The 22,052-nt window shown below is 45.6% G+C and overlaps 16 non-coding genes and 1 pseudogene across 16 annotated transcripts; all 17 read left to right on the forward strand.

The window, feature by feature from the left end:
- The first annotated feature begins 1,012 nt into the window (after window positions 1-1,012).
- On the forward strand, window positions 1,013-1,203 carry LOC141181297 (U2 spliceosomal RNA). Its single transcript, XR_012256888.1, has one exon. It is a non-coding gene; the product is annotated as a U2 spliceosomal RNA (small nuclear RNA).
- A 1,114-nt stretch (window positions 1,204-2,317) lies between these two features.
- Window positions 2,318-2,508, forward strand: LOC141181299 (U2 spliceosomal RNA). Its single transcript, XR_012256889.1, has one exon. It is a non-coding gene; the product is annotated as a U2 spliceosomal RNA (small nuclear RNA).
- A 1,121-nt stretch (window positions 2,509-3,629) lies between these two features.
- On the forward strand, window positions 3,630-3,820 carry LOC141181301 (U2 spliceosomal RNA). Its single transcript, XR_012256891.1, has one exon. It is a non-coding gene; the product is annotated as a U2 spliceosomal RNA (small nuclear RNA).
- Window positions 3,821-4,939: 1,119 nt separating this feature from the next.
- On the forward strand, window positions 4,940-5,031 carry LOC141182165 (U2 spliceosomal RNA; annotated as a pseudogene).
- Window positions 5,032-5,825: 794 nt separating this feature from the next.
- Window positions 5,826-6,013, forward strand: LOC141182047 (U2 spliceosomal RNA). The gene has a single exon (XR_012257538.1). It is a non-coding gene; the product is annotated as a U2 spliceosomal RNA (small nuclear RNA).
- A 1,112-nt stretch (window positions 6,014-7,125) lies between these two features.
- On the forward strand, window positions 7,126-7,316 carry LOC141181302 (U2 spliceosomal RNA). The gene has a single exon (XR_012256892.1). It is a non-coding gene; the product is annotated as a U2 spliceosomal RNA (small nuclear RNA).
- Window positions 7,317-8,434: 1,118 nt separating this feature from the next.
- LOC141181303 (U2 spliceosomal RNA) lies at window positions 8,435-8,625 on the forward strand. Its single transcript, XR_012256893.1, has one exon. It is a non-coding gene; the product is annotated as a U2 spliceosomal RNA (small nuclear RNA).
- A 1,119-nt stretch (window positions 8,626-9,744) lies between these two features.
- On the forward strand, window positions 9,745-9,935 carry LOC141181669 (U2 spliceosomal RNA). Its single transcript, XR_012257224.1, has one exon. It is a non-coding gene; the product is annotated as a U2 spliceosomal RNA (small nuclear RNA).
- A 1,118-nt stretch (window positions 9,936-11,053) lies between these two features.
- On the forward strand, window positions 11,054-11,244 carry LOC141181304 (U2 spliceosomal RNA). Its single transcript, XR_012256894.1, has one exon. It is a non-coding gene; the product is annotated as a U2 spliceosomal RNA (small nuclear RNA).
- Window positions 11,245-12,363: 1,119 nt separating this feature from the next.
- On the forward strand, window positions 12,364-12,554 carry LOC141181305 (U2 spliceosomal RNA). Its single transcript, XR_012256895.1, has one exon. It is a non-coding gene; the product is annotated as a U2 spliceosomal RNA (small nuclear RNA).
- Window positions 12,555-13,672: 1,118 nt separating this feature from the next.
- On the forward strand, window positions 13,673-13,863 carry LOC141181781 (U2 spliceosomal RNA). Its single transcript, XR_012257326.1, has one exon. It is a non-coding gene; the product is annotated as a U2 spliceosomal RNA (small nuclear RNA).
- Window positions 13,864-14,981: 1,118 nt separating this feature from the next.
- On the forward strand, window positions 14,982-15,172 carry LOC141181306 (U2 spliceosomal RNA). The gene has a single exon (XR_012256896.1). It is a non-coding gene; the product is annotated as a U2 spliceosomal RNA (small nuclear RNA).
- Window positions 15,173-16,290: 1,118 nt separating this feature from the next.
- Window positions 16,291-16,481, forward strand: LOC141181307 (U2 spliceosomal RNA). The gene has a single exon (XR_012256897.1). It is a non-coding gene; the product is annotated as a U2 spliceosomal RNA (small nuclear RNA).
- Window positions 16,482-17,596: 1,115 nt separating this feature from the next.
- Window positions 17,597-17,787, forward strand: LOC141181308 (U2 spliceosomal RNA). Its single transcript, XR_012256898.1, has one exon. It is a non-coding gene; the product is annotated as a U2 spliceosomal RNA (small nuclear RNA).
- Window positions 17,788-18,906: 1,119 nt separating this feature from the next.
- Window positions 18,907-19,097, forward strand: LOC141181311 (U2 spliceosomal RNA). The gene has a single exon (XR_012256899.1). It is a non-coding gene; the product is annotated as a U2 spliceosomal RNA (small nuclear RNA).
- A 1,120-nt stretch (window positions 19,098-20,217) lies between these two features.
- LOC141181312 (U2 spliceosomal RNA) lies at window positions 20,218-20,408 on the forward strand. The gene has a single exon (XR_012256900.1). It is a non-coding gene; the product is annotated as a U2 spliceosomal RNA (small nuclear RNA).
- A 1,116-nt stretch (window positions 20,409-21,524) lies between these two features.
- On the forward strand, window positions 21,525-21,715 carry LOC141181314 (U2 spliceosomal RNA). Its single transcript, XR_012256902.1, has one exon. It is a non-coding gene; the product is annotated as a U2 spliceosomal RNA (small nuclear RNA).
- The last annotated feature ends 337 nt before the right edge of the window (window positions 21,716-22,052 follow it).

Raw genomic sequence — 22,052 nt, forward strand, 5'->3', positions numbered from 1 at the left:
CTTCTCCTCATTGGATTTTTCATGTTAAAAGTTGCAGAAGCCAGATGACAAGCTCATTTTGGTTCAACTTCAGCAACTGTGCATTGCATTGCCATGCAATGTAATGCAATGCTATCTATCTAGCTCTCCCTCTATACTTCCTTTTGGATAAACAGACATATTAGGCAAGCATTTTGGAGCTTTCACCTAAATAACTACAGGTGGTGAGATAAGCTGCACAATATAATTGACCTTTCAGTATATTGTTGCACACACACCATCTATTTAGCAAATGCCCTTGTTATCAACAGCAGCCTTTTAAACTCACCTGAGCTAACAGGTATGTGAGCTGGTTACTCTGCTGCGCTTAAAATTTCTTTTTTGGTTTGCTACAATGCCTTTTCTGAAACGTTGTCTCCCTCTGCTGGAACACTGACTTCTTTCATTTAATGCCTGCAGACTATAAAAGAGAAACCAACCCAAAAAGTTTGGTTGATTAGTCTGTGGCATTCTTTTAAACTGTTGCTTATGGCGGTCTCTGTGAGCTTCTCAGTGACATTCAGCCATCCAGGTATCCCGCCTGCAGTAGACGGAATGTGGCAATGGAACGCTGGCTGCGCGTGTCATAATAGGCTCTGAGCCTTTATATACCTGCGCACAGCAGCAGCCACCTTCAGTCTGCTGCTGGACAGCCAGCAGCAGCAGCAGGAGAGGTAATTAATCAGCAACCCTCCTGCTAAGGGTAGACAGCTGCTCGTTCCACCCCCCCCCCCGCCTTAATTGGTTCTCCTCTCTTCCAACGGTGTTGAGGCGGGTGGGAACAGCCGGGGGTTGAGGGTACTGTGCTAAAAGAGGTGGAGTTATGCAGATCTAAAACGCGTGGATTGCAGCAGCAGCAAGCCGAAAAGTGCAGGCATGTGAGGGATCTAGAGGTTGACAGCATGTCTTCTTAACGGGAGTCCAGGTGGCCATCTCCACAAATGGACTTTTCAGAATCCTTGGGTGGCACCGTAGTCGGAAACCAATTCTGGTTATCGCTTCTCGGCCTTTTGGCTAAGATCAAGTGTAGTATCTGTTCTTATCAGTTTAATATCTGATACGTCCCCTATCTGGGGACCATATATTAAATGGATTTTTAGAACAGGGAGATGGAAAAAGAGCTTGCTCTGTCCACTCCACGCATTGACCTGGTATTGCAGTATCTCCAGGACCGGTGCACCCCTTCTTTAATGCAGTTTCTAAAATCAGAAAGAATTGAATTCAATGCTTTTTGTTCATTTGGCTTGTTTGTCGGATTTTGGGATGGACTCTTTGGCTTTGCTTTTCTTCTCCTCATTGGATTTTTCATGTTAAAAGTTGCAGAAGCCAGATGACAAGCTCATTTTGGTTCAACTTCAGCAACTGTGCATTGCATTGCCATGTAATGTAATGCAATGCTATCTATGTAGCTCTCCCTCTATACTTCCTTTTGGATAAACAGACATATTAGGCAAGCATTTTGGAGCTTTCACCTAAATAACTACAGGTGGTGAGATAAGCTGCACAATATAATTGACCTTTCAGTATATTGTTGCACACACACCATCTATTTAGCAAATGCCCTTGTTATCAACAGCAGCCTTTTAAACTCACCTGAGCTAACAGGTATGTGAGCTGGTTACTCTGCTGCGCTTAAAATTTCTTTTTTGGTTTGCTACAATGCCTTTTCTGAAACGTTGTCTCCCTCTGCTGGAACACTGACTTCTTTCATTTAATGCCTGCAGACTATAAAAGAGAAACCAACCCAAAAAGTTTGGTTGATTAGTCTGTGGCATTCTTTTAAACTGTTGCTTATGGCGGTCTCTGTGAGCTTCTCAGTGACATTCAGCCATCCAGGTATCCCGCCTGCAGTAGACGGAATGTGGCAATGGAACGCTGGCTGCGCGTGTCATAATAGGCTCTGAGCCTTTATATACCTGCGCACAGCAGCAGCCACCTTCAGTCTGCTGCTGGACAGCCAGCAGCAGCAGCAGCAGGAGAGGTAATTAATCAGCAACCCTCCTGCTAAGGGTAGACAGCTGCTCGTTCCACCCCCCCCCGCCTTAATTGGTTCTCCTCCCTTCCAACGGTGTTGAGGCGGGTGGGAACAGCCGGGGGTTGAGGGTACTGTGCTAAAAGAGGTGGAGTTATGCAGATCTAAAACGCGTGGATTGCAGCAGCAGCAAGCCGAAAAGTGCAGGCATGTGAGGGATCTAGAGGTTGACAGCATGTCTTCTTAACGGGAGTCCAGGTGGCCATCTCCACAAATGGACTTTTCAGAATCCTTGGGTGGCACCGTAGTCGGAAACCAATTCTGGTTATCGCTTCTCGGCCTTTTGGCTAAGATCAAGTGTAGTATCTGTTCTTATCAGTTTAATATCTGATACGTCCCCTATCTGGGGACCATATATTAAATGGATTTTTAGAACAGGGAGATGGAAAAAGAGCTTGCTCTGTCCACTCCACGCATTGACCTGGTATTGCAGTATCTCCAGGACCGGTGCACCCCTTCTTTAATGCAGTTTCTAAAATCAGAAAGAATTGAATTCAATGCTTTTTGTTCATTTGGCTTGTTTGTCGGATTTTGGGATGGACTCTTTGGCTTTGCTTTTCTTCTCCTCATTGGATTTTTCATGTTAAAAGTTGCAGAAGCCAGATGACAAGCTCATTTTGGTTCAACTTCAGCAACTGTGCATTGCATTGCCATGTAATGTAATGCAATGCTATCTATCTAGCTCTCCCTCTATACTTCCTTTTGGATAAACAGACATATTAGGCAAGCATTTTGGAGCTTTCACCTAAATAACTACAGGTGGTGAGATAAGCTGCACAATATAATTGACCTTTCAGTATATTGTTGCACACACACCATCTATTTAGCAAATGCCCTTGTTATCAACAGCAGCCTTTTAAACTCACCTGAGCTAACAGGTATGTGAGCTGGTTACTCTGCTGCGCTTAAAATTTCTTTTTTGGTTTGCTACAATGCCTTTTCTGAAACGTTGTCTCCCTCTGCTGGAACACTGACTTCTTTCATTTAATGCCTGCAGACTATAAAAGAGAAACCAACCCAAAAAGTTTGGTTGATTAGTCTGTGGCATTCTTTTAAACTGTTGCTTATGGCGGTCTCTGTGAGCTTCTCAGGGACATTCAGCCATCCAGGTATCCCGCCTGCAGTAGACGGAATGTGGCAATGGAACGCTGGCTGCGCGTGTCATAATAGGCTCTGAGCCTTTATATACCTGCGCACAGCAGCAGCCACCTTCAGTCTGCTGCTGGACAGCCAGCAGCAGCAGCAGCAGCAGGAGAGGTAATTAATCAGCAACCCTCCTGCTAAGGGTAGACAGCTGCTCGTTGCACCCCCCCCCCCCCGCCTTAATTGGTTCTCCTCCCTTCCAACGGTGTTGAGGCGGGTGGGAACAGCCGGGGGTTGAGGGTACTGTGCTAAAAGAGGTGGAGTTATGCAGATCTAAAACGCGTGGATTGCAGCAGCAGCAAGCCGAAAAGTGCAGGCATGTGAGGGATCTAGAGGTTGACAGCATGTCTTCTTAACGGGAGTCCAGGTGGCCATCTCCACAAATGGACTTTTCAGAATCCTTGGGTGGCACCGTAGTCGGAAACCAATTCTGGTTATCGCTTCTCGGCCTTTTGGCTAAGATCAAGTGTAGTATCTGTTCTTATCAGTTTAATATCTGATACGTCCCCTATCTGGGGACCATATATTAAATGGATTTTTAGAACAGGGAGATGGAAAAAGAGCTTGCTCTGTCCACTCCACGCATTGACCTGGTATTGCAGTATCTCCAGGACCGGTGCACCCCTTCTTTAATGCAGTTTCTAAAATCAGAAAGAATTGAATTCAATGCTTTTTGTTCATTTGGCTTGTTTGTCGGATTTTGGGATGGACTCTTTGGCTTTGCTTTTCTTCTCCTCATTGGATTTTTCATGTTAAAAGTTGCAGAAGCCAGATGACAAGCTCATTTTGGTTCAACTTCAGCAACTGTGCATTGCATTGCCATGTAATGTAATGCAATGCTATCTATCTAGCTCTCCCTCTATACTTCCTTTTGGATAAACAGACATATTAGGCAAGCATTTTGGAGCTTTCACCTAAATAACTACAGGTGGTGAGATAAGCTGCACAATATAATTGACCTTTCAGTATATTGTTGCACACACACCATCTATTTAGCAAATGCCCTTGTTATCAACAGCAGCCTTTTAAACTCACCTGAGCTAACAGGTATGTGAGCTGGTTACTCTGCTGCGCTTAAAATTTCTTTTTTGGTTTGCTACAATGCCTTTTCTGAAACGTTGTCTCCCTCTGCTGGAACACTGACTTCTTTCATTTAATGCCTGCAGACTATAAAAGAGAAACCAACCCAAAAAGTTTGGTTGATTAGTCTGTGGCATTCTTTTAAACTGTTGCTTATGGCGGTCTCTGTGAGCTTCTCAGGGACATTCAGCCATCCAGGTATCCCGCCTGCAGTAGACGGAATGTGGCAATGGAACGCTGGCTGCGCGTGTCATAATAGGCTCTGAGCCTTTATATACCTGCGCACAGCAGCAGCCACCTTCAGTCTGCTGCTGGACAGCCAGCAGCAGCAGCAGCAGCAGGAGAGGTAATTAATCAGCAACCCTCCTGCTAAGGGTAGACAGCTGCTCGTTCCACCCCCCCCCCCGCCTTAATTGGTTCTCCTCCCTTCCAACGGTGTTGAGGCGGGTGGGAACAGCCGGGGGTTGAGGGTACTGTGCTAAAAGAGGTGGAGATATGCAGATCTAAAACGCGTGGATTGCAGCAGCAGCAAGCCGAAAAGTGCAGGCATGTGAGGGATCTAGAGGTTGACAGCATGTCTTCTTAACGGGAGTCCAGGTGGCCATCTCCACAAATGGACTTTTCAGAATCCTTGGGTGGCACCGTAGTCGGAAACCAATTCTGGTTATCGCTTCTCGGCCTTTTGGCTAAGATCAAGTGTAGTATCTTTCGAAAAGGCGGTTTTGGATGTTGGCCGCCCTAGTAGATTGATACATTATGCACACTGGGGTTTAGGCGCTTGTTAGTACGCCAGGTGGCTAATATAATCATCTGGTGGAAAGCATGGCCCCCCAGGATCGACGCCATTGGGCCGGGGAAGATCGAAAGCCCGAAGTGTGAAGTGCCCCAGGAGTGGTGACCCTGGGGTGCCTTAACTCACTGGGATTGGGAACCCCACTTGAGTTTATGGCACATTTGCACAAGCACTTCAAATTTTCTTTCTTCGCACACACCCTTATTCCGGGCCTTCTGGCCTTAGGATGGGGAATTTTTCAATTCCCGGTCGAAGGTCCGGGCAGTATTATACTGTGAAACCTTCACTATTTTTTTAATTTCTTTGTCACTGTGTGTCCACTTATTCACGTGTGTCACGTCCTACTAGGATTTTGTTGGGATGCGGTTCCCTTACGGGTTCCTCTCTTGGCAGGTCTAGGGGGGGAGTGTGTGGCCATCAGGTTCCGCTCCCCCCTGAACCCCCCTGGCTCTCCTCTTTCGGGAGGAGAGCGTTGTTGGCTCCCCTCTTCTGGGAGGGGAGCACAGTCTTTGGCTCCCAGTGCCTTGCTCGGGTGAGAACTCGGGCAGGTGCTGGGGGTAAGATTGGGTCGCCTCTGGCTTCGGCTGGAGGTGGCTTTTTGTCCCTGTTCCTCGCTGTGGCCTTTTGGCTCGGAGGGACGGGGAATGGTTCGGGGGACCCTTCTCCTTTTGGAGAGGGTTTCAAGAAGACCAGCATCCTAGTGCACTTTTTTTGTGGCACTTGTCACTTTTTTAAGCGCACTCGGGTTTTGTACACGAATTCGGGCTTTCGGTAAAAAAAAAAAAAAAAAAAAATCTGTTCTTATCAGTTTAATATCTGATACGTCCCCTATCTGGGGACCATATATTAAATGGATTTTTAGAACAGGGAGATGGAAAAAGAGCTTGCTCTGTCCACTCCACGCATTGACCTGGTATTGCAGTATCTCCAGGACCGGTGCACCCCTTCTTTAATGCAGTTTCTAAAATCAGAAAGAATTGAATTCAATGCTTTTTGTTCATTTGGCTTGTTTGTCGGATTTTGGGATGGACTCTTTGGCTTTGCTTTTCTTCTCCTCATTGGATTTTTCATGTTAAAAGTTGCAGAAGCCAGATGACAAGCTCATTTTGGTTCAACTTCAGCAACTGTGCATTGCATTGCCATGTAATGTAATGCAATGCTATCTATCTAGCTCTCCCTCTATACTTCCTTTTGGATAAACAGACATATTAGGCAAGCATTTTGGAGCTTTCACCTAAATAACTACAGGTGGTGAGATAAGCTGCACAATATAATTGACCTTTCAGTATATTGTTGCACACACACCATCTATTTAGCAAATGCCCTTGTTATCAACAGCAGCCTTTTAAACTCACCTGAGCTAACAGGTATGTGAGCTGGTTACTCTGCTGCGCTTAAAATTTCTTTTTTGGTTTGCTACAATGCCTTTTCTGAAACGTTGTCTCCCTCTGCTGGAACACTGACTTCTTTCATTTAATGCCTGCAGACTATAAAAGAGAAACCAACCCAAAAAGTTTGGTTGATTAGTCTGTGGCATTCTTTTAAACTGTTGCTTATGGCGGTCTCTGTGAGCTTCTCAGTGACATTCAGCCATCCAGGTATCTCGCCTGCAGTAGACGGAATGTGGCAATGGAACGCTGGCTGCGCGTGTCATAATAGGCTCTGAGCCTTTATATACCTGCGCACAGCAGCAGCCACCTTCAGTCTGCTGCTGGACAGCCAGCAGCAGCAGCAGGAGAGGTAATTAATCAGCAACCCTCCTGCTAAGGGTAGACAGCTGCTCGTTCCACCCCCCCCCCGCCTTAATTGGTTCTCCTCCCTTCCAACGGTGTTGAGGCGGGTGGGAACAGCCGGGGGTTGAGGGTACTGTGCTAAAAGAGGTGGAGTTATGCAGATCTAAAACGCGTGGATTGCAGCAGCAGCAAGCCGAAAAGTGCAGGCATGTGAGGGATCTAGAGGTTGACAGCATGTCTTCTTAACGGGAGTCCAGGTGGCCATCTCCACAAATGGACTTTTCAGAATCCTTGGGTGGCACCGTAGTCGGAAACCAATTCTGGTTATCGCTTCTCGGCCTTTTGGCTAAGATCAAGTGTAGTATCTGTTCTTATCAGTTTAATATCTGATACGTCCCCTATCTGGGGACCATATATTAAATGGATTTTTAGAACAGGGAGATGGAAAAAGAGCTTGCTCTGTCCACTCCACGCATTGACCTGGTATTGCAGTATCTCCAGGACCGGTGCACCCCTTCTTTAATGCAGTTTCTAAAATCAGAAAGAATTTAATTCAATGCTTTTTGTTCATTTGGCTTGTTTGTCGGATTTTGGGATGGACTCTTTGGCTTTGCTTTTCTTCTCCTCATTGGATTTTTCATGTTAAAAGTTGCAGAAGCCAGATGACAAGCTCATTTTGGTTCAACTTCAGCAACTGTGCATTGCATTGCCATGTAATGTAATGCAATGCTATCTATCTAGCTCTCCCTCTATACTTCCTTTTGGATAAACAGACATATTAGGCAAGCATTTTGGAGCTTTCACCTAAATAACTACAGGTGGTGAGATAAGCTGCACAATATAATTGACCTTTCAGTATATTGTTGCACACACACCATCTATTTAGCAAATGCCCTTGTTATCAACAGCAGCCTTTTAAACTCACCTGAGCTAACAGGTATGTGAGCTGGTTACTCTGCTGCGCTTAAAATTTCTTTTTTGGTTTGCTACAATGCCTTTTCTGAAACGTTGTCTCCCTCTGCTGGAACACTGACTTCTTTCATTTAATGCCTGCAGACTATAAAAGAGAAACCAACCCAAAAAGTTTGGTTGATTAGTCTGTGGCATTCTTTTAAACTGTTGCTTATGGCGGTCTCTGTGAGCTTCTCAGTGACATTCAGCCATCCAGGTATCCCGCCTGCAGTAGACGGAATGTGGCAATGGAACGCTGGCTGCGCGTGTCATAATAGGCTCTGAGCCTTTATATACCTGCGCACAGCAGCAGCCACCTTCAGTCTGCTGCTGGACAGCCAGCAGCAGCAGCAGCAGCAGGAGGGGTAATTAATCAGCAACCCTCCTGCTAAGGGTAGACAGCTGCTCGTTCCACCCCCCCCCCGCCTTAATTGGTTCTCCTCCCTTCCAACGGTGTTGAGGCGGGTGGGAACAGCCGGGGGTTGAGGGTACTGTGCTAAAAGAGGTGGAGTTATGCAGATCTAAAACGCGTGGATTGCAGCAGCAGCAAGCCGAAAAGTGCAGGCATGTGAGGGATCTAGAGGTTGACAGCATGTCTTCTTAACGGGAGTCCAGGTGGCCATCTCCACAAATGGACTTTTCAGAATCCTTGGGTGGCACCGTAGTCGGAAACCAATTCTGGTTATCGCTTCTCGGCCTTTTGGCTAAGATCAAGTGTAGTATCTGTTCTTATCAGTTTAATATCTGATACGTCCCCTATCTGGGGACCATATATTAAATGGATTTTTAGAACAGGGAGATGGAAAAAGAGCTTGCTCTGTCCACTCCACGCATTGACCTGGTATTGCAGTATCTCCAGGACCGGTGCACCCCTTCTTTAATGCAGTTTCTAAAATCAGAAAGAATTGAATTCAATGCTTTTTGTTCATTTGGCTTGTTTGTCGGATTTTGGGATGGACTCTTTGGCTTTGCTTTTCTTCTCCTCATTGGATTTTTCATGTTAAAAGTTGCAGAAGCCAGATGACAAGCTCATTTTGGTTCAACTTCAGCAACTGTGCATTGCATTGCCATGTAATGTAATGCAATGCTATCTATCTAGCTCTCCCTCTATACTTCCTTTTGGATAAACAGACATATTAGGCAAGCATTTTGGAGCTTTCACCTAAATAACTACAGGTGGTGAGATAAGCTGCACAATATAATTGACCTTTCAGTATATTGTTGCACACACACCATCTATTTAGCAAATGCCCTTGTTATCAACAGCAGCCTTTTAAACTCACCTGAGCTAACAGGTATGTGAGCTGGTTACTCTGCTGCGCTTAAAATTTCTTTTTTGGTTTGCTACAATGCCTTTTCTGAAACGTTGTCTCCCTCTGCTGGAACACTGACTTCTTTCATTTAATGCCTGCAGACTATAAAAGAGAAACCAACCCAAAAAGTTTGGTTGATTAGTCTGTGGCATTCTTTTAAACTGTTGCTTATGGCGGTCTCTGTGAGCTTCTCAGTGACATTCAGCCATCCAGGTATCCCGCCTGCAGTAGACGGAATGTGGCAATGGAACGCTGGCTGCGCGTGTCATAATAGGCTCTGAGCCTTTATATACCTGCGCACAGCAGCAGCCACCTTCAGTCTGCTGCTGGACAGCCAGCAGCAGCAGCAGCAGCAGGAGAGGTAATTAATCAGCAACCCTCCTGCTAAGGGTAGACAGCTGCTCGTTCCACCCCCCCCCCCGCCTTAATTGGTTCTCCTCCCTTCCAACGGTGTTGAGGCGGGTGGGAACAGCCGGGGGTTGAGGGTACTGTGCTAAAAGAGGTGGAGTTATGCAGATCTAAAACGCGTGGATTGCAGCAGCAGCAAGCCGAAAAGTGCAGGCATGTGAGGGATCTAGAGGTTGACAGCATGTCTTCTTAACGGGAGTCCAGGTGGCCATCTCCACAAATGGACTTTTCAGAATCCTTGGGTGGCACCGTAGTCGGAAACCAATTCTGGTTATCGCTTCTCGGCCTTTTGGCTAAGATCAAGTGTAGTATCTGTTCTTATCAGTTTAATATCTGATACGGCCCCTATCTGGGGACCATATATTAAATGGATTTTTAGAACAGGGAGATGGAAAAAGAGCTTGCTCTGTCCACTCCACGCATTGACCTGGTATTGCAGTATCTCCAGGACCAGTGCACCCCTTCTTTAATGCAGTTTCTAAAATCAGAAAGAATTGAATTCAATGCTTTTTGTTCATTTGGCTTGTTTGTCGGATTTTGGGATGGACTCTTTGGCTTTGCTTTTCTTCTCCTCATTGGATTTTTCATGTTAAAAGTTGCAGAAGCCAGATGACAAGCTCATTTTGGTTCAACTTCAGCAACTGTGCATTGCATTGCCATGTAATGTAATGCAATGCTATCTATCTAGCTCTCCCTCTATACTTCCTTTTGGATAAACAGACATATTAGGCAAGCATTTTGGAGCTTTCACCTAAATAACTACAGGTGGTGAGATAAGCTGCACAATATAATTGACCTTTCAGTATATTGTTGCACACACACCATCTATTTAGCAAATGCCCTTGTTATCAACAGCAGCCTTTTAAACTCACCTGAGCTAACAGGTATGTGAGCTGGTTACTCTGCTGCGCTTAAAATTTCTTTTTTGGTTTGCTACAATGCCTTTTCTGAAACGTTGTCTCCCTCTGCTGGAACACTGACTTCTTTCATTTAATGCCTGCAGACTATAAAAGAGAAACCAACCCAAAAAGTTTGGTTGATTAGTCTGTGGCATTCTTTTAAACTGTTGCTTATGGCGGTCTCTGTGAGCTTCTCAGTGACATTCAGCCATCCAGGTATCCCGCCTGCAGTAGACGGAATGTGGCAATGGAACGCTGGCTGCGCGTGTCATAATAGGCTCTGAGCCTTTATATACCTGCGCACAGCAGCAGCCACCTTCAGTCTGCTGCTGGACAGCCAGCAGCAGCAGCAGCAGCAGGAGGGGTAATTAATCAGCAACCCTCCTGCTAAGGGTAGACAGCTGCTCGTTCCACCCCCCCCCCGCCTTAATTGGTTCTCCTCCCTTCCAACGGTGTTGAGGCGGGTGGGAACAGCCGGGGGTTGAGGGTACTGTGCTAAAAGAGGTGGAGTTATGCAGATCTAAAACGCGTGGATTGCAGCAGCAGCAAGCCGAAAAGTGCAGGCATGTGAGGGATCTAGAGGTTGACAGCATGTCTTCTTAACGGGAGTCCAGGTGGCCATCTCCACAAATGGACTTTTCAGAATCCTTGGGTGGCACCGTAGTCGGAAACCAATTCTGGTTATCGCTTCTCGGCCTTTTGGCTAAGATCAAGTGTAGTATCTGTTCTTATCAGTTTAATATCTGATACGTCCCCTATCTGGGGACCATATATTAAATGGATTTTTAGAACAGGGAGATGGAAAAAGAGCTTGCTCTGTCCACTCCACGCATTGACCTGGTATTGCAGTATCTCCAGGACCGGTGCACCCCTTCTTTAATGCAGTTTCTAAAATCAGAAAGAATTGAATTCAATGCTTTTTGTTCATTTGGCTTGTTTGTCGGATTTTGGGATGGACTCTTTGGCTTTGCTTTTCTTCTCCTCATTGGATTTTTCATGTTAAAAGTTGCAGAAGCCAGATGACAAGCTCATTTTGGTTCAACTTCAGCAACTGTGCATTGCATTGCCATGTAATGTAATGCAATGCTATCTATCTAGCTCTCCCTCTATACTTCCTTTTGGATAAACAGACATATTAGGCAAGCATTTTGGAGCTTTCACCTAAATAACTACAGGTGGTGAGATAAGCTGCACAATATAATTGACCTTTCAGTATATTGTTGCACACACACCATCTATTTAGCAAATGCCCTTGTTATCAACAGCAGCCTTTTAAACTCACCTGAGCTAACAGGTATGTGAGCTGGTTACTCTGCTGCGCTTAAAATTTCTTTTTTGGTTTGCTACAATGCCTTTTCTGAAACGTTGTCTCCCTCTGCTGGAACACTGACTTCTTTCATTTAATGCCTGCAGACTATAAAAGAGAAACCAACCCAAAAAGTTTGGTTGATTAGTCTGTGGCATTCTTTTAAACTGTTGCTTATGGCGGTCTCTGTGAGCTTCTCAGTGACATTCAGCCATCCAGGTATCCCGCCTGCAGTAGACGGAATGTGGCAATGGAACGCTGGCTGCGCGTGTCATAATAGGCTCTGAGCCTTTATATACCTGCGCACAGCAGCAGCCACCTTCAGTCTGCTGCTGGACAGCCAGCAGCAGCAGCAGCAGCAGGAGAGGTAATTAATCAGCAACCCTCCTGCTAAGGGTAGACAGCTGCTCGTTCCACCCCCCCCCCCGCCTGAATTGGTTCTCCTCCCTTCCAACGGTGTTGAGGCGGGTGGGAACAGCCGGGGGTTGAGGGTACTGTGCTAAAAGAGGTGGAGTTATGCAGATCTAAAACGCGTGGATTGCAGCAGCAGCAAGCCGAAAAGTGCAGGCATGTGAGGGATCTAGAGGTTGACAGCATGTCTTCTTAACGGGAGTCCAGGTGGCCATCTCCACAAATGGACTTTTCAGAATCCTTGGGTGGCACCGTAGTCGGAAACCAATTCTGGTTATCGCTTCTCGGCCTTTTGGCTAAGATCAAGTGTAGTATCTGTTCTTATCAGTTTAATATCTGATACGTCCCCTATCTGGGGACCATATATTAAATGGATTTTTAGAACAGGGAGATGGAAAAAGAGCTTGCTCTGTCCACTCCACGCATTGACCTGGTATTGCAGTATCTCCAGGACCGGTGCACCCCTTCTTTAATGCAGTTTCTAAAATCAGAAAGAATTGAATTCAATGCTTTTTGTTCATTTGGCTTGTTTGTCGGATTTTGGGATGGACTCTTTGGCTTTGCTTTTCTTCTCCTCATTGGATTTTTCATGTTAAAAGTTGCAGAAGCCAGATGACAAGCTCATTTTGGTTCAACTTCAGCAACTGTGCATTGCATTGCCATGTAATGTAATGCAATGCTATCTATCTAGCTCTCCCTCTATACTTCCTTTTGGATAAACAGACATATTAGGCAAGCATTTTGGAGCTTTCACCTAAATAACTACAGGTGGTGAGATAAGCTGCACAATATAATTGACCTTTCAGTATATTGTTGCACACACACCATCTATTTAGCAAATGCCCTTGTTATCAACAGCAGCCTTTTAAACTCACCTGAGCTAACAGGTATGTGAGCTGGTTACTCTGCTGCGCTTAAAATTTCTTTTTTGGTTTGCTACAATGCCTTTTCTGAAACGTTGTCTCCCTCTGCTGGAACACTGACTTCTTTCATTTAATGCCTGCAGACTATAAAAGAGAAACCAACCCAAAAAGTTTGGTTGATTAGTCTGTGGCATTCTTTTAAACTGTTGCTTATGGCGGTCTCTGTGAGCTTCTCAGTGACATTCAGCCATCCAGGTATCCCGCCTGCAGTAGACGGAATGTGGCAATGGAACGCTGGCTGCGCGTGTCATAATAGGCTCTGAGCCTTTATATACCTGCGCACAGCAGCAGCCACCTTCAGTCTGCTGCTGGACAGCCAGCAGCAGCAGCAGCAGCAGGAGGGGTAATTAATCAGCAACCCTCCTGCTAAGGGTAGACAGCTGCTCGTTCCACCCCCCCCCCGCCTTAATTGGTTCTCCTCCCTTCCAACGGTGTTGAGGCGGGTGGGAACAGCCGGGGGTTGAGGGTACTGTGCTAAAAGAGGTGGAGTTATGCAGATCTAAAACGCGTGGATTGCAGCAGCAGCAAGCCGAAAAGTGCAGGCATGTGAGGGATCTAGAGGTTGACAGCATGTCTTCTTAACGGGAGTCCAGGTGGCCATCTCCACAAATGGACTTTTCAGAATCCTTGGGTGGCACCGTAGTCGGAAACCAATTCTGGTTATCGCTTCTCGGCCTTTTGGCTAAGATCAAGTGTAGTATCTGTTCTTATCAGTTTAATATCTGATACGTCCCCTATCTGGGGACCATATATTAAATGGATTTTTAGAACAGGGAGATGGAAAAAGAGCTTGCTCTGTCCACACCACGCGTTGACCTGGTATTGCAGTATCTCCAGGACCGGTGCACCCCTTCTTTAATGCAGTTTCTAAAATCAGAAAGAATTGAATTCAATGCTTTTTGTTCATTTGGCTTGTTTGTCGGATTTTGGGATGGACTCTTTGGCTTTGCTTTTCTTCTCCTCATTGGATTTTTCATGTTAAAAGTTGCAGAAGCCAGATGACAAGCTCATTTTGGTTCAACTTCAGCAACTGTGCATTGCATTGCCATGTAATGTAATGCAATGCTATCTATCTAGCTCTCCCTCTATACTTCCTTTTGGATAAACAGACATATTAGGCAAGCATTTTGGAGCTTTCACCTAAATAACTACAGGTGGTGAGATAAGCTGCACAATATAATTGACCTTTCAGTATATTGTTGCACACACACCATCTATTTAGCAAATGCCCTTGTTATCAACAGCAGCCTTTTAAACTCACCTGAGCTAACAGGTATGTGAGCTGGTTACTCTGCTGCGCTTAAAATTTCTTTTTTGGTTTGCTACAATGCCTTTTCTGAAACGTTGTCTCCCTCTGCTGGAACACTGACTTCTTTCATTTAATGCCTGCAGACTATAAAAGAGAAACCAACCCAAAAAGTTTGGTTGATTAGTCTGTGGCATTCTTTTAAACTGTTGCTTATGGCGGTCTCTGTGAGCTTCTCAGTGACATTCAGCCATCCAGGTATCCCGCCTGCAGTAGACGGAATGTGGCAATGGAACGCTGGCTGCGCGTGTCATAATAGGCTCTGAGCCTTTATATACCTGCGCACAGCAGCAGCCACCTTCAGTCTGCTGCTGGACAGCCAGCAGCAGCAGCAGCAGCAGGAGAGGTAATTAATCAACAACCCTCCTGCTAAGGGTAGACAGCTGCTCGTTCCACCCCCCCCCCGCCTTAATTGGTTCTCCTCCCTTCCAACGGTGTTGAGGCGGGTGGGAACAGCCGGGGGTTGAGGGTACTGTGCTAAAAGAGGTGGAGTTATGCAGATCTAAAACGCGTGGATTGCAGCAGCAGCAAGCCGAAAAGTGCAGGCATGTGAGGGATCTAGAGGTTGACAGCATGTCTTCTTAACGGGAGTCCAGGTGGCCATCTCCACAAATGGACTTTTCAGAATCCTTGGGTGGCACCGTAGTCGGAAACCAATTCTGGTTATCGCTTCTCGGCCTTTTGGCTAAGATCAAGTGTAGTATCTGTTCTTATCAGTTTAATATCTGATACGTCCCCTATCTGGGGACCATATATTAAATGGATTTTTAGAACAGGGAGATGGAAAAAGAGCTTGCTCTGTCCACTCCACGCATTGACCTGGTATTGCAGTATCTCCAGGACCGGTGCACCCCTTCTTTAATGCAGTTTCTAAAATCAGAAAGAATTGAATTCAATGCTTTTTGTTCATTTGGCTTGTTTGTCGGATTTTGGGATGGACTCTTTGGCTTTGCTTTTCTTCTCCTCATTGGATTTTTCATGTTAAAAGTTGCAGAAGCCAGATGACAAGCTCATTTTGGTTCAACTTCAGCAACTGTGCATTGCATTGCCATGTAATGTAATGCAATGCTATCTATCTAGCTCTCCCTCTATACTTCCTTTTGGATAAACAGACATATTAGGCAAGCATTTTGGAGCTTTCACCTAAATAACTACAGGTGGTGAGATAAGCTGCACAATATAATTGACCTTTCAGTATATTGTTGCACACACACCATCTATTTAGCAAATGCCCTTGTTATCAACAGCAGCCTTTTAAACTCACCTGAGCTAACAGGTATGTGAGCTGGTTACTCTGCTGCGCTTAAAATTTCTTTTTTGGTTTGCTACAATGCCTTTTCTGAAACGTTGTCTCCCTCTGCTGGAACACTGACTTCTTTCATTTAATGCCTGCAGACTATAAAAGAGAAACCAACCCAAAAAGTTTGGTTGATTAGTCTGTGGCATTCTTTTAAACTGTTGCTTATGGCGGTCTCTGTGAGCTTCTCAGTGACATTCAGCCATCCAGGTATCCCGCCTGCAGTAGACGGAATGTGGCAATGGAACGCTGGCTGCGCGTGTCATAATAGGCTCTGAGCCTTTATATACCTGCGCACAGCAGCAGCCACCTTCAGTCTGCTGCTGGACAGCCAGCAGCAGCAGCAGCAGCAGGAGAGGTAATTAATCAGCAACCCTCCTGCTAAGGGTAGACAGCTGCTCGTTCCCCCCCCCCCCCGCCTTAATTGGTTCTCCTCCCTTCCAACGGTGTTGAGGCGGGTGGGAACAGCCGGGGGTTGAGGGTACTGTGCTAAAAGAGGTGGAGTTATGCAGATCTAAAACGCGTGGATTGCAGCAGCAGCAAGCCGAAAAGTGCAGGCATGTGAGGGATCTAGAGGTTGACAGCATGTCTTCTTAACGGGAGTCCAGGTGGCCATCTCCACAAATGGACTTTTCAGAATCCTTGGGTGGCACCGTAGTCGGAAACCAATTCTGGTTATCGCTTCTCGGCCTTTTGGCTAAGATCAAGTGTAGTATCTGTTCTTATCAGTTTAATATCTGATACGTCCCCTATCTGGGGACCATATATTAAATGGATTTTTAGAACAGGGAGATGGAAAAAGAGCTTGCTCTGTCCACTCCACGCATTGACCTGGTATTGCAGTATCTCCAGGACCGGTGCACCCCTTCTTTAATGCAGTTTCTAAAATCAGAAAGAATTGAATTTAATGCTTTTTGTTCATTTGGCTTGTTTGTCGGATTTTGGGATGGACTCTTTGGCTTTGCTTTTCTTCTCCTCATTGGATTTTTCATGTTAAAAGTTGCAGAAGCCAGATGACAAGCTTATTTTGGTTCAACTTCAGCAACTGTGCATTGCCATGTAATGTAATGCAATGCTATCTATCTAGCTCTCCCTCTATACTTCCTTTTGGATAAACAGACATATTAGGCAAGCATTTTGGAGCTTTCACCTAAATAACTACAGGTGGTGAGATAAGCTGCACAATATAATTGACCTTTCAGTATATTGTTGCACACACACCATCTATTTAGCAAATGCCCTTGTTATCAACAGCAGCCTTTTAAACTCACCTGAGCTAACAGGTATGTGAGCTGGTTACTCTGCTGCGCTTAAAATTTCTTTTTTGGTTTGCTACAATGCCTTTTCTGAAACGTTGTCTCCGTCTGCTGGAACACTGACTTCTTTCATTTAATGCCTGCAGACTATAAAAGAGAAACCAACCCAAAAAGTTTGGTTGATTAGTCTGTGGCATTCTTTTAAACTGTTGCTTATGGCGGTCTCTGTGAGCTTCTCAGTGACATTCAGCCATCCAGGTATCCCGCCTGCAGTAGACGGAATGTGGCAATGGAACGCTGGCTGCGCGTGTCATAATAGGCTCTGAGCCTTTATATACCTGCGCACAGCAGCAGCCACCTTCAGTCTGCTGCTGGACAGCCAGCAGCAGCAGCAGCAGCAGGAGAGGTAATTAATCAGCAACCCTCCTGCTAAGGGTAGACAGCTGCTCGTTCCACCCCCCCCCCCCGCCTTAATTGGTTCTCCTCCCTTCCAACGGTGTTGAGGCGGGTGGGAACAGCCGGGGGTTGAGGGTACTGTGCTAAAAGAGGTGGAGTTATGCAGATCTAAAACGCGTGGATTGCAGCAGCAGCAAGCCGAAAAGTGCAGGCATGTGAGGGATCTAGAGGTTGACAGCATGTCTTCTTAACGGGAGTCCAGGTGGCCATCTCCACAAATGGACTTTTCAGAATCCTTGGGTGGCACCGTAGTCGGAAACCAATTCTGGTTATCGCTTCTCGGCCTTTTGGCTAAGATCAAGTGTAGTATCTGTTCTTATCAGTTTAATATCTGATACGTCCCCTATCTGGGGACCATATATTAAATGGATTTTTAGAACAGGGAGATGGAAAAAGAGCTTGCTCTGTCCACTCCACGCATTGACCTGGTATTGCAGTATCTCCAGGACCGGTGCACCCCTTCTTTAATGCAGTTTCTAAAATCAGAAAGAATTGAATTCAATGCTTTTTGTTCATTTGGCTTGTTTGTCGGATTTTGGGATGGACTCTTTGGCTTTGCTTTTCTTCTCCTCATTGGATTTTTCATGTTAAAAGTTGCAGAAGCCAGATGACAAGCTCATTTTGGTTCAACTTCAGCAACTGTGCATTGCATTGCCATGTAATGTAATGCAATGCTATCTATCTAGCTCTCCCTCTATACTTCCTTTTGGATAAACAGACATATTAGGCAAGCATTTTGGAGCTTTCACCTAAATAACTACAGGTGGTGAGATAAGCTGCACAATATAATTGACCTTTCAGTATATTGTTGCACACACACCATCTATTTAGCAAATGCCCTTGTTATCAACAGCAGCCTTTTAAACTCACCTGAGCTAACAGGTATGTGAGCTGGTTACTCTGCTGCGCTTAAAATTTCTTTTTTGGTTTGCTACAATGCCTTTTCTGAAACGTTGTCTCCCTCTGCTGGAACACTGACTTCTTTCATTTAATGCCTGCAGACTATAAAAGAGAAACCAACCCAAAAAGTTTGGTTGATTAGTCTGTGGCATTCTTTTAAACTGTTGCTTATGGCGGTCTCTGTGAGCTTCTCAGTGACATTCAGCCATCCAGGTATCCCGCCTGCAGTAGACGGAATGTGGCAATGGAACGCTGGCTGCGCGTGTCATAATAGGCTCTGAGCCTTTATATACCTGCGCACAGCAGCAGCCACCTTCAGTCTGCTGCTGGACAGCCAGCAGCAGCAGCAGCAGCAGGAGAGGTAATTAATCAACAACCCTCCTGCTAAGGGTAGACAGCTGCTCGTTCCACCCCCCCCCCCGCCTTAATTGGTTCTCCTCCCTTCCAACGGTGTTGAGGCGGGTGGGAACAGCCGGGGGTTGAGGGTACTGTGCTAAAAGAGGTGGAGTTATGCAGATCTAAAACGCGTGGATTGCAGCAGCAGCAAGCCGAAAAGTGCAGGCATGTGAGGGATCTAGAGGTTGACAGCATGTCTTCTTAACGGGAGTCCAGGTGGCCATCTCCACAAATGGACTTTTCAGAATCCTTGGGTGGCACCGTAGTCGGAAACCAATTCTGGTTATCGCTTCTCGGCCTTTTGGCTAAGATCAAGTGTAGTATCTGTTCTTATCAGTTTAATATCTGATACGTCCCCTATCTGGGGACCATATATTAAATGGATTTTTAGAACAGGGAGATGGAAAAAGAGCTTGCTCTGTCCACTCCACGCATTGACCTGGTATTGCAGTATCTCCAGGACCGGTGCACCCCTTCTTTAATGCAGTTTCTAAAATCAGAAAGAATTGAATTCAATGCTTTTTGTTCATTTGGCTTGTTTGTCGGATTTTGGGATGGACTCTTTGGCTTTGCTTTTCTTCTCCTCATTGGATTTTTCATGTTAAAAGTTGCAGAAGCCAGATGACAAGCTCATTTTGGTTCAACTTCAGCAACTGTGCATTGCATTGCCATGTAATGTAATGCAATGCTATCTATCTAGCTCTCCCTCTATACTTCCTTTTGGATAAACAGACATATTAGGCAAGCATTTTGGAGCTTTCACCTAAATAACTACAGGTGGTGAGATAAGCTGCACAATATAATTGACCTTTCAGTATATTGTTGCACACACACCATCTATTTAGCAAATGCTCTTGTTATCAACAGCAGCCTTTTAAACTCACCTGAGCTAACAGGTATGTGAGCTGGTTACTCTGCTGCGCTTAAAATTTCTTTTTTGGTTTGCTACAATGCCTTTTCTGAAACGTTGTCTCCCTCTGCTGGAACACTGACTTCTTTCATTTAATGCCTGCAGACTATAAAAGAGAAACCAACCCAAAAAGTTTGGTTGATTAGTCTGTGGCATTCTTTTAAACTGTTGCTTATGGCGGTCTCTGTGAGCTTCTCAGTGACATTCAGCCATCCAGGTATCCCGCCTGCAGTAGACGGAATGTGGCAATGGAACGCTGGCTGCGCGTGTCATAATAGGCTCTGAGCCTTTATATACCTGCGCACAGCAGCAGCCACCTTCAGTCTGCTGCTGGACAGCCAGCAGCAGCAGCAGCAGCAGGAGAGGTAATTAATCAACAACCCTCCTGCTAAGGGTAGACAGCTGCTCGTTCCCCCCCCCCCCCCCGCCTTAATTGGTTCTCCTCCCTTCCAACGGTGTTGAGGCGGGTGGGAACAGCCGGGGGTTGAGGGTACTGTGCTAAAAGAGGTGGAGTTATGCAGATCTAAAACGCGTGGATTGCAGCAGCAGCAAGCCGAAAAGTGCAGGCATGTGAGGGATCTAGAGGTTGACAGCATGTCTTCTTAACGGGAGTCCAGGTGGCCATCTCCACAAATGGACTTTTCAGAATCCTTGGGTGGCACCGTAGTCGGAAACCAATTCTGGTTATCGCTTCTCGGCCTTTTGGCTAAGATCAAGTGTAGTATCTGTTCTTATCAGTTTAATATCTGATACGTCCCCTATCTGGGGACCATATATTAAATGGATTTTTAGAACAGGGAGATGGAAAAAGAGCTTGCTCTGTCCACTCCACGCATTGACCTGGTATTGCAGTATCTCCAGGACCGGTGCACCCCTTCTTTAATGCAGTTTCTAAAATCAGAAAGAATTGAATTCAATGCTTTTTGTTCATTTGGCTTGTTTGTCGGATTTTGGGATGGACTCTTTGGCTTTGCTTTTCTTCTCCTCATTGGATTTTTCATGTTAAAAGTTGCAGAAGCCAGATGACAAGCTCATTTTGGTTCAACTTCAGCAACTGTGCATTGCATTGCCATGTAATGTAATGCAATGCTATCTATCTAGCTCTCCCTCTATACTTCCTTTTGGATAAACAGACATATTAGGCAAGCATTTTGGAGCTTTCACCTAAATAACTACAGGTGGTGAGATAAGCTGCACAATATAATTGACCTTTCAGTATATTGTTGCACACACACCATCTATTTAGCAAATGCCCTTGTTATCAACAGCAGCCTTTTAAACTCACCTGAGCTAACAGGTATGTGAGCTGGTTACTCTGCTGCGCTTAAAATTTCTTTTTTGGTTTGCTACAATGCCTTTTCTGAAACGTTGTCTCCCTCTGCTGGAACACTGACTTCTTTCATTTAATGCCTGCAGACTATAAAAGAGAAACCAACCCAAAAAGTTTGGTTGATTAGTCTGTGGCATTCTTTTAAACTGTTGCTTATGGCGGTCTCTGTGAGCTTCTCAGTGACATTCAGCCATCCAGGTATCCCGCCTGCAGTAGACGGAATGTGGCAATGGAACGCTGGCTGCGCGTGTCATAATAGGCTCTGAGCCTTTATATACCTGCGCACAGCAGCAGCCACCTTCAGTCTGCTGCTGGACAGCCAGCAGCAGCAGCAGCAGGAGAGGTAATTAATCAGCAACCCTCCTGCTAAGGGTAGACAGCTGCTCGTTCCACCCCCCCCCCCGCCTTAATTGGTTCTCCTCCCTTCCAACGGTGTTGAGGCGGGTGGGAACAGCCGGGGGTTGAGGGTACTGTGCTAAAAGAGGTGGAGTTATGCAGATCTAAAACGCGTGGATTGCAGCAGCAGCAAGCCGAAAAGTGCAGGCATGTGAGGGATCTAGAGGTTGACAGCATGTCTTCTTAACGGGAGTCCAGGTGGCCATCTCCACAAATGGACTTTTCAGAATCCTTGGGTGGCACCGTAGTCGGAAACCAATTCTGGTTATCGCTTCTCGGCCTTTTGGCTAAGATCAAGTGTAGTATCTGTTCTTATCAGTTTAATATCTGATACGTCCCCTATCTGGGGACCATATATTAAATGGATTTTTAGAACAGGGAGATGGAAAAAGAGCTTGCTCTGTCCACTCCACGCATTGACCTGGTATTGCAGTATCTCCAGGACCGGTGCACCCCTTCTTTAATGCAGTTTCTAAAATCAGAAAGAATTGAATTCAATGCTTTTTGTTCATTTGGCTTGTTTGTCGGATTTTGGGATGGACTCTTTGGCTTTGCTTTTCTTCTCCTCATTGGATTTTTCATGTTAAAAGTTGCAGAAGCCAGATGACAAGCTCATTTTGGTTCAACTTCAGCAACTGTGCATTGCATTGCCATGTAATGTAATGCAATGCTATCTATCTAGCTCTCCCTCTATACTTCCTTTTGGATAAACAGACATATTAGGCAAGCATTTTGGAGCTTTCACCTAAATAACTACAGGTGGTGAGATAAGCTGCACAATATAATTGACCTTTC

This window comes from Phyllobates terribilis, unplaced genomic scaffold (genome assembly GCF_046119375.1).
Source record: "Phyllobates terribilis strain yellow unplaced genomic scaffold, ASM4611937v1 Scaffold_34__1_contigs__length_13252353, whole genome shotgun sequence".
NCBI lineage: Eukaryota > Metazoa > Chordata > Amphibia > Anura > Dendrobatidae > Phyllobates > Phyllobates terribilis.